Below are 14157 nucleotides of genomic sequence, written 5' to 3' on the forward strand. Positions count from 1 at the left end.
GCGAGCGAGGCTCTTCCGGAGTTTGATGGATAAAAACCCTCGTCATTTCTATTCGTTTATCTGAACAAAGGGATTAGTGTGTTTAGAGCAACTCTAGCAATTCACAAAGTTCTGGGTGTTGAAATTGAACATACAAGTGATCTTGTCCAGCTTCCATAGCGGAATGCGGCAGCGTTTGAATAATTTCTCCAAATGCATTAGAGCATCTACAACAGGACCCATAGCCGCCCCAAACGCCCTGACGGGCTGCCCGGTCAGTGTCCAGATGAAAAAACGTCGTCCAAATAGGCTCTCCATATCCCGACTGACCGGCACTCCTCATATCCAGACTGACTGGCACTTCTCATATCCGGCTCATATCTGAACGGATATGTGACGCCCGAATGTGCCTACAACGTCGGACTAACCATTAGGTTCGCGCCAATTCGGCTATATCCGCGCCAGCCTCCCTCCTTCTCTCCTCTTCTCTGTTGTTGGCCCTCGTTCATAGAGCCGTCATCAGAGTTCTGCCGGTGCCATTGCTCCATCATCATCCCCAACCCAAGGCTTCGCCACCGAAGGCTGCAATCCACATTGCCGCCGACCGTAGTTCTCCACCACCGGACGCCGCCCTGATACGTCCAACTCCCCATATATACACCTCACGCTCTACATGTTTGATAAAATGTCAGAGCTAGATTTTGATTCTTTCGATCATCATTTCTAGGTCATCAATGGGTTCATCGTGGAATGATGGTTGTGGGAAATCTGATCTTGATGAATTCATATTCAACGAGTTCATCACCTCATCGAATTCATTGAGATGTGATAATGTGGGAAGCGGAGACACTTTAGCAGCTCACGACATGTTGTGTAATCTTACACAACATGGTTGTTGAGGATAAAGGTGAAGGGGCAACGCGCACGTATGATTTCAAGAAGCCCAGAACTCATGTCCGCCTTCCGAAACAAGAGACAGAGAGCATTGCCAACTTTCTGGAGATGTATCGACAACTACAAGATTAACATGTGCATATGCAACTTTTGAATGATCTTGTGGAGCATATATGTAGGTCCACACTGGAAATCAATAAACTTTGTTTTTAATTTATCATTATTGCACTATGAACACTATTTATGTTTGAACTATGTTTGGATCATGTATTCTTAAGTACGAACAATTTGTATTTATACGCATTGAACTATATTTGGCCAAGATGATCGATGTGCATGTGTCTTGCATGTATTTGATGTTTTCAAAGTAGGTATTGTGGTTGCAAAATGCATTATTTGAGGGTCGTCCGCTCATTGTCAGCAGGCGCGTCCGGGAGAGTTCGCGGACGTATAGGGACCTGGAATAGGTAATTCTGATTGTAGATGCTCTTATCAGATTCACAATTGAGGAACCCTTACACAACTTCAAAACAAGAGCATATGTGGGAATAAACTGAATTTAAATTCGAACTTTTTTATCTCAAAACTTTATTATGATTGGATTGTAATTTATATTTGGAATATTTTTGCATTGAAATACTTAATTTTGGATTATTGAGATGCATTGTGCTACTTGTGATTCTTGATGCTTTGGAATATTTGGAGGCGTCCCTTGGATATGCCCTTAGAATCTGTAGGATGTTTGGTTCCACGCAACCATGCTCTGTTCAACATAATCAGAAATTCCACCATGGCGAAATTATTAATATATATAGACAAATGTTTAACAGTCTTTGGTGCAAGAATAGTTCGCCGTTTTCTACATCAGGAACAGTGTCCATTCCGGTGCACTATTACCATCTGGAAGCGAGGAGATTATTCTTTGCACAGCCGATGTCATCATCGCCGACGGCATTATGATCATCCTCGTCGTACAAGGTAAAAGAGACGGCATCGCCTGCTTCTTCTTGGATCGGATGCGGCCGACACTCTCTCCTCTCATGTATACATCACACCAGCTGAAAAGGGTTCCGAGCGAGACAGTTCAGTGCTATTGTCATTCAACTTAATTATGTATGGCATGATAAAGCAGGAGCTGGTAATGGTCGTGCTGTCAGTGTTTACATCAACCCGGTAGAGTACAAAACCCGAACTATAGCGGCCATTAGAGGAGGTGAGGACACTAGTATGAGCTAATAAGCTAGCTTACGAGCATGGAGTGGTAGCTGAGCATTTCTCATGTACACTGCGTACGTACCAAGGATGCTTGGAGAGCAGGTTGACGATAAAAAAAAATTTATTCTTTTGATGAACTTAGGTTGACGCTCAAGCTAGCCAGGTTAACACCAGAAATATTCGCAAAAAAAAAAACCCACCGGAAATGCACTAGCTTTTAAAAAATAACACCAGAAATGCATCGAGAATTTCCAGCAATTTCGTACATGGCCGGTTGACATGTTCGGCTCGCTCGGCCTTCATTCCAACAGCCGTCAGCTCATGTTAAAAAAAAGAGTAAAATGCATCCACGGTTATTGAACTTGTGTCGAAAGTTCACTTTGGTCACTGTATTTTAGAATATGATTAATATGGTCACTATATACGACTTAAAATTAAAATGATTATACGGTCGCTGGGTCACAGTATAGCTCTGTATTTTACTCTGTTGACTGGTCAAACACCACAACACCCTCTCTTTACCTACGTGGGTCCCATCTATTAGTGAGAAAAAAAACACAACACTAATCAACCAGCGGTCGATCGTCCGCTGAAGCCCACATATGCTAACCACTGTGCCCACACAACTTTCTTGTTAAGCAAACAGAGCGCCACGGCGTATTTAATTCACACGCGCACAACACACTTACACGCATATGCTGTTATCCCGATGGCATCTCCAGCTCGTGAATTGTGTGTTTGTTTCCGCGGCTTGAAGCACTTGACGCGACGCCTAGAGCGATAAAAAACCCGATCAGACACCGTATTTCCATCTCCCCAGCGTCACTTTGCAAGGCAATTGGGTAAGCGGAGTTGTGCACAGATCCCGATGTGTCAAGAGGCACGCGGTCACCAAGCTTGAGATGTGCCGCAGCCGCCGTCGGAAAAACCGTACGCCGACCGTGATGAGATGAGCAGTCGTTGGACTACTTAGATAACACGAGCTCGATGCGCGATGTCGTATTGTCTTGTCGCTTTTCTTTGTCGGCATAGGCATCCTCCCGGTGGTGCACGTCCTCGGCGCCGTCGCAATCTTGGTATCGTTTACGCGTCGCCAGTGGCAAGGCGGAGACTGCGGGACAAGGTCTAAATGTATGAACCTTCACCGTGCTCATCATGGTGTCCATGCCGATGAACGGGGTCATGGTCGTGTTCAAGCGAAGGACACCGGGATCGCTGCTTGTGACCCAGCCACTGGTCAAGAACACGCTCTTCCTCACAGTTGGCTGCGTGCATACGCATGCGCGTGGAGCTAAAGATGGTGAAGGAGGGCAGGGAGCTGAGAGGATACTAGTACCTGCTCTCAGCGTGGAGGTGCAGTGGTGCACCATGCAGGCAGCGATGGTGGCCGGGCTCGCCGGAGTGTAGGTGGATATGGTGTGCTGCATGGAGTGGAGCGGTGTGCCCGTGGGAGAAGACGGCAAACGTCATACAAGTATATATGTATTTTAGTATTTACGTAATATACATACATAGTAGAGGTCGTGGCTGTGTGCAAGGAGGGGAAAACTAAGCGGATGTTGGACGGAGAACAAATGAGTTGAGAGCATGCAGAGGGAGCAGGGAAGCCCCGTCCAGCCCGCTCACGATAATCATGCACTAGATCGGAAACCATTGCCTGTCCAAGCGTCGTGACCCGGCATGTATAAATCTTGTACATCCAAAGGAAATTACAGCACTCTTTCAGGACTAATAAGTTTAGTATAGATCACAAACAGTAGAGATATACCAAAAACATGGTAAACTGAGAATACTAAGTCAATAGGTAATTAATTTGCAAGCACATGACAAAATTTGTTCCAAAAAGACTGAGTGGCAGTGCCAGATAAGACAAACTGGTTTGCATCAAGTTTAGTACAAAGCAAAAAGGTTCAAAATATCAAAAGCCTAAATGTTAATCTCCAAATTCAAGAACCATGCATCATCGACAACATAATATAATCAAAATAGGAAAACTTTACATATAGATCATTTCATTATTACTTATAAGAGATACACAGAATAGATAGTCCCATATCAGAACATTCAGTAGCATGACAAAATAAAAGTTGATTCATGTAGATATTAGAACTGAGATTCTCCAAATGTCATGTCTCAGTCATGAAATATATTCTTTATCAGATTTGAAGTACCACAATGGGCTAACAATCACTGTCAATGTAAGGTATTGTATGCCTTTCTTCTGCTTCATATGAACTGAATTTCTGTATTAGTTTGATGCATCAGTTTTCTCTTCACTTTGTCACAGTAGAGAATTGCCCCGTTTTGATTTTAAAACTCCGCTGCACAAGTTAATATAATGAAAATATAAGTGCCAAAGATAATGAAAATGTTTGCTTCCTATAAACTTATAAACATAGGAGTGACAACTTAAACATGTGGTGCCCTGAGTGTATTCTATCTTTAGGCTTGCAAAGATAGGATGGCTTGCATGAGAATATCAATGCCAAAATCATCTGCGACTCACAAAAATGACAGATCATAGATAAAGTAAAGTGTCTTGGTGCAAAGCTATATACATTCATGCATTTCGTTGTTATAATTATGGGCAGACTATTAACAAAAGAACATAGGAAGGTGTAGCGGATGCCGATGCTACTGAAGCTCATACCAAGTAGGCAACTTCCCATGCAGAGTATATGTCCTGGCAAGAAGAGAAAAGGAGGTGGAGCACCACAATACATAATTTATTAGACTAAAGAGCACTACAATATCCCAATAATTTGAAGGAGCAATTGTGTGCTTGATCATGGTCTCAACAGATGTGACTTTGGTACATGTATTTCTTTGATCATATCATTTGAATAATCACGATCTTGAATTATGATGGTTCATATTGATTATAATCAAAGAAATCAACCAGCTATGTAAGCATGATAGTTATCAATAGAGCCACATCACACCAGTTCTAAATTTCATGATAGGTGCTTACTATATTTTTTAAGATTGCCATGCATCTTGTTAGAATCAAGAAATACATCTATACGCCAGCAGCTAGTGCTCCCAAGGGAACTGAATTATGCTTGTGCAGCGCCATGAATATTGAATATATATGATGGATTTACTTTGGTTTTTCAGCTGTCATGGTCAAAGTTCTAAATCATACTTTATATTCTACGAAAATATTTCCCTGACGTGATCCAGTGTGTTGTTACAAATACCAATATATATTTTTTAATCAATTATTTGTACATCTCTAACCTCTACGCTCTAGCCATGATTACATTGTATCTATGAAGTTCTTAACTTTCTCTTCATTTATAATTAGAACACAACACACTACCTTGATATATCCCCTTATTGACAGAGATCCTAAAAAACATCAGGCACATAAGCCTAAAACAAAACAGTGGTGATTACCTTGGAAAAAGATCACTTTGACCCAATGTCTTTCTACATTAATCAATGAACCAAATTCTACTCTAGATGGCCACATCTTGCCCATTCATATTTTTTTATAAGGTGTGTTGACCGGGTAACCGACTTTTAGTTCTATTAGGTACTATAAGCATTAGTTGATGCAACATCAATGAGAAAAAATGGTTCCTTAAATAGATAAGCTTTTTGGAAAATTCACATGGAGAAAGCAAGGAATCTCATCATGCTGCTGAGGTAAAGCATCTGATGACCCAAAAGGGACAGCATAATAATCATGAAGGAGAAATGCCAAATGAGACCATAGAAAAGGAATGCAGAAAGAGAAACCAATCAACTTAAGAGGAGAGGCAGGTCTCGCCTTGGCGTACGTTGCCCGGTTCATCCCGTTAAGCGGTGAGGCGGAGGACCACAGTACATAATTTATTAGACTACAGAGAACTACAATATTGCAATAATTTGAAGAAGCAATTGTATGCCTAATCATTATCTCAACAGATGTGACTTTGGTACATGTATTTCTTTGATCATTTTTTATCTGAATAATCACAATCTTAATATTATGACGGTTTAGTTTGATTATAATCAAATAAATCAACCAGCTATGCAAGCATCATAGTTATCAACGGAGAGCCACATCATGCCAGTTTTAAATTTCATGATAGGTGCTTACTATATTTTCTAAGATTAGCTGCATCTTATTAGAGTCAAGAAATACATGTAAAAGCCAGCAGCTAGTGCTCCCAGGGGAACTGAACTATGCTTATGCAGTGCCATGAATATCTATGAATATCTAAATATATTATACTGACTATATATCATGGATTTACTTTGGTTTTTCAGCTGTCGTCATCAAAAGTTCTAAACCTAACTTATATTCTACAAAAATATTTACCTGACGTGATCTAGTGTGTTGTTGCAAATACAAATATATATTTCCAATCAATCATTTGTACATCTCTAACTTCTACGATCTAGTCATGATTACTATGTATACTATACCGAAGCCATAAATATGAACAATTTCATATCACATAGCAGTCTAAGCAGCAAATAACCGATAGGTGCAGCAAATAACCGATAGGTAAGTGCACAGGATAGTCTTAGGAGATTACATAAGATCCAAAAGGATGATAAACACAGAAGTCTTGATAGGCATTTATACTAATATTAAGTTATATAATAAGGGGCCCTTGCAACTTGCTTATATTGAGTAGACGATCAGGCGCAGTCCATTCGAAGTGCATTTGAAAGCAAAAGCATATGCTTCTCTTTGTTCATGCTAGATGACTTGTTGCGCCCATGGCACAAAAGGCGAGAGCAAGCCAAGTATTTAAACCATGCATATGGGATTGATCCAGAATCAACTTAGTAAATACTTATTTTCCATTGAATTCATACCAGCGGCCATGCTAGCACCCACAGTTCATGTCGGCGGCCATGCCTGCTGCCGGCATACATGTCAGCCTCCAAAAAAACAAAATGTGGTTCATGCTATCAGACTTGCCAGCACACAAAAAAAAGGGTGGTTCAACCACGCCATACATCTCGGTTGTGCTCATGCTAGCACAAGTCGGCATACAAAAAAGATGACGCTCTCCGTCATAGATCACTCATCAAGCTTGAGCATCTCCCTCTGCATCTTCTCGAAGCAAGGCTTCTTCCTCGAGAACACCATGCTCAAGTACATCGTAATGATCTTCACCTCCATCATGCAAGCGGGCGCCACTTCTTTTGTTTTGGTCTTGGCTTTGGCAGCCTTGACCTCTACCTTCTTCGCTTGCACGTCTGCCTCCATCTCTAGCTTCTTCACGTGCATCCCCGCCTCCATCTCGATCTTCTTTGCCTGCATCTCCGCCTCTATCTCGAGCTTTTTCACTCGCATCTCCATGTACGCCTTCATTTACTCTTCTTTTGGCGGCCTTCTGTTGGGCAGCGGCCGCCGCCGCAGCTTCCAGCTTGTCGGCATGCACCTGTCTCCGGCCAGCCCTCTTGGTGGAACGACCCGTCACGCGTCCATCAACACCTTCTTGGGCGGCACCGCCTTTTTGCGGACGGCGCGGGGCATGTTGATGGTGGAGGCGAGGTCGATGGCGTCGTCGGGGTTCGACGCGTCGCGCATGGCAAGCAGCCGGGAGAGCAAGTGGGCGGGAGGTCTTTTGGGAAGGAAGGGAAATGGGGGTGGATGTGCCATAGACTGGTGGTCCAAGAGGCTGGACAAGGGCGGGCATCGCATGCATACACTCCGTGTCCGCGCCGGTGCAAATCTGGCCCGAATTTGGGTCTGAAATGGGTCGCGCGCGGACAAAGAGCGGACACTCGTCCGTTTGCATCGGCGCGTCGAGCCGCAAATTGTGTGAGTTTCGACCCAAACGAACGCGCGTGGACAGTTTAGATCGGCGTGTTGGAGTTGCTCTAACATTCCTAGGAGTGCCATTGCAGGCATTGAAGTAAACCAACAATTAATAAAGAGAAGTGAGTTCATATCATGTAGGTTTAGCAACGTATCAGCACACGTTAGCGTTTATTTTTCTAAGATACTCTATTTCACCAGGATGCTTAATTACTGAGTGATGCACATACTATTTATACTTGGCAGCTAGGCATGCTAATACGCCTTCGTGGACAAAAGGGTAACATGTAAGCACTGTTTGTCCATTAATATATATCTTTGCACAGGAAAAATGCAAAAGAACATCTGAAGGCTATCCATAGAATAACACTTCGGTGTCACTATCTAAAATAGTTCATCAACATAAATCATCTATGCTCATTGGTATGCAGTATACCATCTGTGATAGCTGGAAAAGGACGGTACAAATCCTAGCCAATTACCTGGAAGTGATCAGAACAAAGTTTTCGGAGTAGCCACTGCTCTACTTGATTCCAGCTTTAGCTACGGTTGATTGAGGTTTTTAACACTGGGATAGGGGCTTCAGTCTTTGAGCTGATTTTCTGTCGAAACAACCAGAACATCGTCCTCTTGCCTGATCTTGGCTGCACCTTGAATATATCAGACTATGGAAGTAGAATCAACAATCAATAAGGCCTAGTATGATCAGACTACGGTCTTAGTCGACGCCACACGTATGATCTGTTTCATCCCAAAGAAGAAACAACATATAATTTGGCCTTCAACTTCTAAAAATATATTAATAGTTAATAAACCGAGGCCCTACCAATCAACAATTTTATCTCCAGAAGTCCTTTACTTTGAGGTGAGTTAAGAGGGAGAAAAATATTGTATGTTTCCATATGCAGTTTTGCAGTGAATTTCAGTTACAACCAAAGCTCCTTAATAAATCATTTCTTGAACTTAGTTCTCATGAAACAGGCGACCTAAGGTAATTTCCATGTGGGAAGGAGTTTCTACTTGATTTAACATGAATGAACTAACATTACATGCAATATAAGGGCCTTACCCCATCCGAAGCAGCAATAATTGACCACAGGTTTGGAGTTGAATTAGCCCTCTTGATTTCAGGAATGAAATGTATATCCACATTAGCACCTGGATATTAAAATAACAAATTAAATATTGAGTAAGCTCCCATTATAGATTTCCAAGACTTCCACAGATGACAGAAACATTACTTTTCCGGAAGTCCTTGAGTTCATGAATAACATTGGCAATTTGGCATCCTTCACGAACGGAACATCATAGAAATCAACACCTCTTCAACACCAAATTTAATATTTTCCCAATCCTTCTGTGTTGTAGCAGAATCATGTCAGGGTTTGTCGACAACTATATGACTAAACATGTTAGGGCTGAAAGAAACAAACCTGGTGTAGATGGAAGAGCTGTGGTCTTTCCGCCTAAATTAAGGCGGTGCCTTGATTTTAGCTGTCGACCGTCAACTACTACACCACTTGACCGTGCCGGTTGTGTTAGATGGAAGAGAATGTGTGGAGCTTAGGAGATAAAAATCCTTCATCAACCAGATACTACGTCTCCAAATCCCCAACCAATAAGGAATAATTTTCCACTGAGGGTACCAACAATCTGAACAAAATGATTTCTAGTTCACTTGTGTGCTGATCTAATATATAATACTGTTCGGTTGTTAAGTTCAGAAAAATAGAGATATATAGCAGAAACAGAGGAGGTTCAGATTAAGTTAACTCTGTTGAGTCATCAGTCTGGGGTATTAACTCCTGACCAGCGCCTTCAGCAACAACGACCACAACATGCCCCTTCTTCTTTATCCTTTCATACAGGAACTCAAACAGGCTTCCCTTCCCTTCAACGTGGAAATCAATCTCAAGATTCACAGCAGTCAACATCTCGGCTGCTCAGGGTGGCATGAAGAGTAATGTGTCCTGTGCTCCTTCCCGTAAGTTTGACAAGACCAATGCCATTCACAGCGCTCACAGCCTCCACATGTTCCGCATTGATTGCATGCTGAGTAATCTCCACTGCAGTTTGAAACACAAACGACCTGTCTATCATGCCGATGTCCACAGTTTTTGGGATCCATGTAATGGATATCCTCCAACCATGCCGTTTAAACTCTTCGAATATCGCCACTGCTCCTCTCATGGTTCCATCCCCGCCAATCGCATAGACCTATGAATTGTCATAAAAGGAATATTCAGATAGGATGGTAAGATTAAGGCCTCAAAAACAGGATCAATTGGCATGTGAACCAGCACATCTAACATTGTACTTAATTATTTTTTTGGCAATAAAAACATGGAGCTGGGCCCATATACACCAGAAGCTCAGCTTGTTTTGTGAAAAAGACAAAAACAGTTACTTATGTGCCTAACGGACCACCAAATAAAACGCAGCCTCCTCTACATGCCAATAGTTCCAAGAAAAAAAAGCAAATTTAAATGCAGATAAGTATAGCACCTCGGATTTGTACAATTGCAAATACACAATTGACAATCCCGATTCTTCTTCTTCTCTTCATCCTTGGATATGTACACGTCATATTTGAAAACTAATATATTAGCAAATTTAAATGTGAGTGGCGAAGAAAGTAACAGGAAAACAGAGAGCACATCCACAAGATTTCTTACAGTCCAGGAACGCAAAAAGCAGAGAAAAGCATGGCCCATCAAGGGTCTACAGCAAACAAGTAAACATCAGCGGCTTTGCCTATCTAGCTAAACAATTTTTCTTTGTTCTTTTCTTTTTGCTCAATTTTGTAAAAGAACAATCAATTAAAAAAATAAGTCACCAACATAAAGAGTACACTTACAAAAAAGAACTCAACCATACTGAAATAGTTCCAAAACAACAGCAAAGAATATGTGATGGCATGATTTGGCTAATGCAAGGAAATTGAGTTTCAGTTTGATATGGATGTCTCATGGAGTGGCACAATCACTGGGGGAGTTTTTGTCGTGATTCTTCAGCATGCTCTTGAAGGCGATCCTAAGAAACCAATATGAATAACTTCCAAGTACATATCATGATAAGTAAATGAGATATAGACATGAGCTACCTCAGGTGATGGTGCGTTTGGCATTGTCGTCGTCATCCGAAAGCAGCATTGGTGCATTATAGCACACGGTTCCTAACCAAGATAGAAAATAATAGCAAACATAAACCCATCCGACAACAGCAAACATAAACCCATCCGACAACAGCAATGGAGAGACTTATGTATCCAGTAAGGCAATGGACAGGGCTGGTTCATAATACATACATGCACACAAGCTTAGATTTCAGTGTAAGCTACAAACAAGGAGTAAATCATTGTGCAATGTTAAAATTAGATAGAGAGAAGGGAAAAGATTGATTAGTAAATATATATATAGCTGCACACAAATTTAATTGGATTGTTGGCTGAACAATTTCTCTAATGTACATCTTTAAAAATACATTACAGTAACCTGGCCTTAAACTTAGATTCTGTGTGATGTTGCTTTGTTCATTAGTGAACTTTTGGGATGCTTGCCTGAATAAATTGGGATTGCATAGGACCATAAGTATGCAGTTCTTGAGAGCTAAAATTGATCCATAATTCCATGTCTACGGATGCAACAATTCAGCTTAGACATTCAATTGTAGTCAGGTTCAGGTTCAGTCTATTTCATATAGTTAGCAAAAGCAAGTGGAAGGCCTCCACCCTAGGGAACTACTTGTTTGCATGTGCTCTGACTAAACTGAACAAGATCGCTTGTATCTCTGAAATGAACTACACTCTTATTTTCTGCATAACAATTTTGTGACATCCATACACAAACATACATGTAGGCCAATAACCAAGCCTGATCACCATAAGCCGCTCACAGATGCAATTGCATTGACACAAACTGGAGCCCACGCAAGTGCCAAAAGTACCACGTGTGTATGGCAAAGCTTCGAGAACATCCAGTATTCCCGCTGAGAGCATGAGCAGATCCATGTCCGAGCCTCCATCGTTGTAATCTGGTATCCCATTCTCATCCTTGTCTGACCTTTGTCCTCCCAAAATCAAATTGTCCTGAACCAAAACAGAAAGAATTCGATTCATTTACTTTTAGCAACATGTAACAGAAAGCCTACTAAATCTTCCTTTGGTGGAATCTGAACTTTCATCTACCCAGAAAGGAACAACTTTGCACAATAAAGAACACAGACGTCAAGGACTAATATAAATGAAGTGAGATCTTCGTTCCAAAAGTAAGTGAAATTAACATGTCATACATATCTGCTCCTTGGTACAAGTAACTACTCCTACTTAATGCTCAACAGTACAGTCTTAGAAAAATGAAGGGAAAAGGGAATAAGTTTAGAACTGAAGTATGCTTGAAGCCCAACAGTACAGTATGTCTGAAGCCAACAATCCAATGACCCTGCATAAGAAATAATTATTGAATATTTTTCTGACCTGATGCAGGGTCATGGGATTGTTGGCGGATGAAAGACAGCGCAAGGTAGTTGCTCGTTGTATAAAATACACATCAAGAAAAGTCAATCCACTCATACTTCTACAATGACAGGGGCAAATCAAAATGGATAGAAGAATTAGTACAATTCTAGAATCTGGAATGCAAATTGCTTCTTCAAACAACTGGGCTTATTAACTTAATTATACACAGTCACACTTGCTCAGAGATTAGATAAATCACAGATGTAAGAAATATAAAGAGGCTCAGACATTAAATAAAACAGGAATGTGAGAAATATGAAGTGCAGGTTTCTTTACACCTCATACTTCTCATTTGTAGTGCACAAGTCGTCGGATGGTTCAAAGGAGGATATAATACAAAAGCAAGACAGGAATATAAGGTGCAGGTTTCTGTACACCTCACACTTATCATTTGTAGTGCACAAGTCATTGGATGGTTCAAAGGAGGATGAAATACAAAAGCAAGACAGGAATATAAGGTGCAGGTTTCTGTACACGTCACACTTATCATTTGTAGTGCACAAGTCATTGGATGGTTCAAAGGAGGATGAAATACAAAAGCAAGACAGGTTTAGGTAACACATTCAAGTGTGATTATTAATGTATCATCACACACTACAAAATATAATTATTGACTCGATAGCCGGACCTACCTGGCATATTAAGAACAACCTCAAATTCTGAAGAAATGAGGCATCATCAGGGGGTAAGTATGCCAATGATCATATCCTCACAATTGATCTGGACTTTTTCTTTTTCCAACTAAACCGATAACTTTGTGTTATCTATCAGATACGAGAGGTAATAAGACAACACCAAAAGTATCTCTTCTTGAATTCCATTCTCGGTAGTAACAATCTGTGAGAGAGAAACCATATCATTTTATATTTCCTTTAAGTATGAAAATAATGCAGTACTGTGAAGGAAAAATTCACAGAACCTGGAGTGCTCACCTAGGACTTAAAAAACATCTATTGCTCTCAACCTGTCCGCACCATTCCAAAAATCTTCCACTCTCTACAGCAAAAACAAAAGGAAACCACCAAACTGAGTATTGCATCAACCATGAAACAACAATCTAGAAAGGTAATGGAATTGAGGACATGCCCCTACGAAGCTCCCATTTGAACAATTAAACCAGCAGCTGCAAAATTGTACATTATTAGACCCTGCTTCCTGCAAGCAATTCATCAAGCACTCCATGAGCACAAAAAAATGTTTCATTAGGAGAGAGATGGAAAAGAGTGATGGAGAGGATAAGCATACCTGCAGCAGAGCCCGCTGTCACCATTGGTGTAGGAACCTCCTCGACATCAAACCCTAGAAATGAAATATAATGAAATTAATCAAGAGAGGAAGGAATCAGAACAAGGATCTCACATGGGGAGGCAGAAGGCGGCGTTGTGCTCTAACGGATGGGGCTGGTAGGAGGCCGAGACGAGGTCCTCATCGGTGAGCTGGAAAAGTTGGAGACGAGTAGGATGGTTCCAGATGCGGATCGAGGTGGTTCCGAAGGCGAGAGCACCTCCACGAGCGCCTCCATGGTGCAGCACATGCCGGAGCTCCGCGAGCAGCCGCGGCTGGCAGGGCGCGCCGGCGCTCCGTGCTCTCCTGCGGGCTTGGCTCCTTCTCCATCGCACCCCCTCTTCTCCACTTCACGTCCCTCCTCCTTCCTGGTTCTCCACTTGGCGGAGCGTCGGGAGATGGCGAGGGCGGGGCCGAAGACGGGGGAGAAGGAGAGAGGGCGGCGGCTTAGGAGAGAGGCGACGGATTGAGGAGAAGGAGAGGAGGCGGGGATTGGGGGAGA

General features: G+C 41.8%; 1 long non-coding RNA gene across 7 annotated transcripts; it reads right to left on the minus strand.

The window, feature by feature from the left end:
- Positions 1-3940: 3940 nt before the first annotated feature.
- Positions 3941-14151, minus strand: LOC119365353. 7 transcript variants are annotated; one of them, XR_005175465.1, is made up of 11 exons: positions 13731-14151; positions 13304-13367; positions 13004-13208; positions 11801-11942; positions 10959-11030; positions 10361-10422; positions 9289-10072; positions 9097-9212; positions 8925-9013; positions 8338-8499; positions 3941-4409 (listed from the first exon to the last, which is right to left on the minus strand). It is a non-coding gene; the product is annotated as an uncharacterized LOC119365353 (long non-coding RNA). The 7 variants fall into 7 exon arrangements; XR_005175461.1 differs by having other exon boundaries at positions 11708-11942; XR_005175463.1 differs by lacking the exon at positions 10361-10422 and adding an exon at positions 12330-12429 and having other exon boundaries at positions 11708-11942.
- Positions 14152-14157: the final 6 nt, after the last annotated feature.

Source organism: Triticum dicoccoides, chromosome 2B, assembly GCF_002162155.2.
Source record: "Triticum dicoccoides isolate Atlit2015 ecotype Zavitan chromosome 2B, WEW_v2.0, whole genome shotgun sequence".
Lineage (NCBI taxonomy): Eukaryota > Viridiplantae > Streptophyta > Magnoliopsida > Poales > Poaceae > Triticum > Triticum dicoccoides.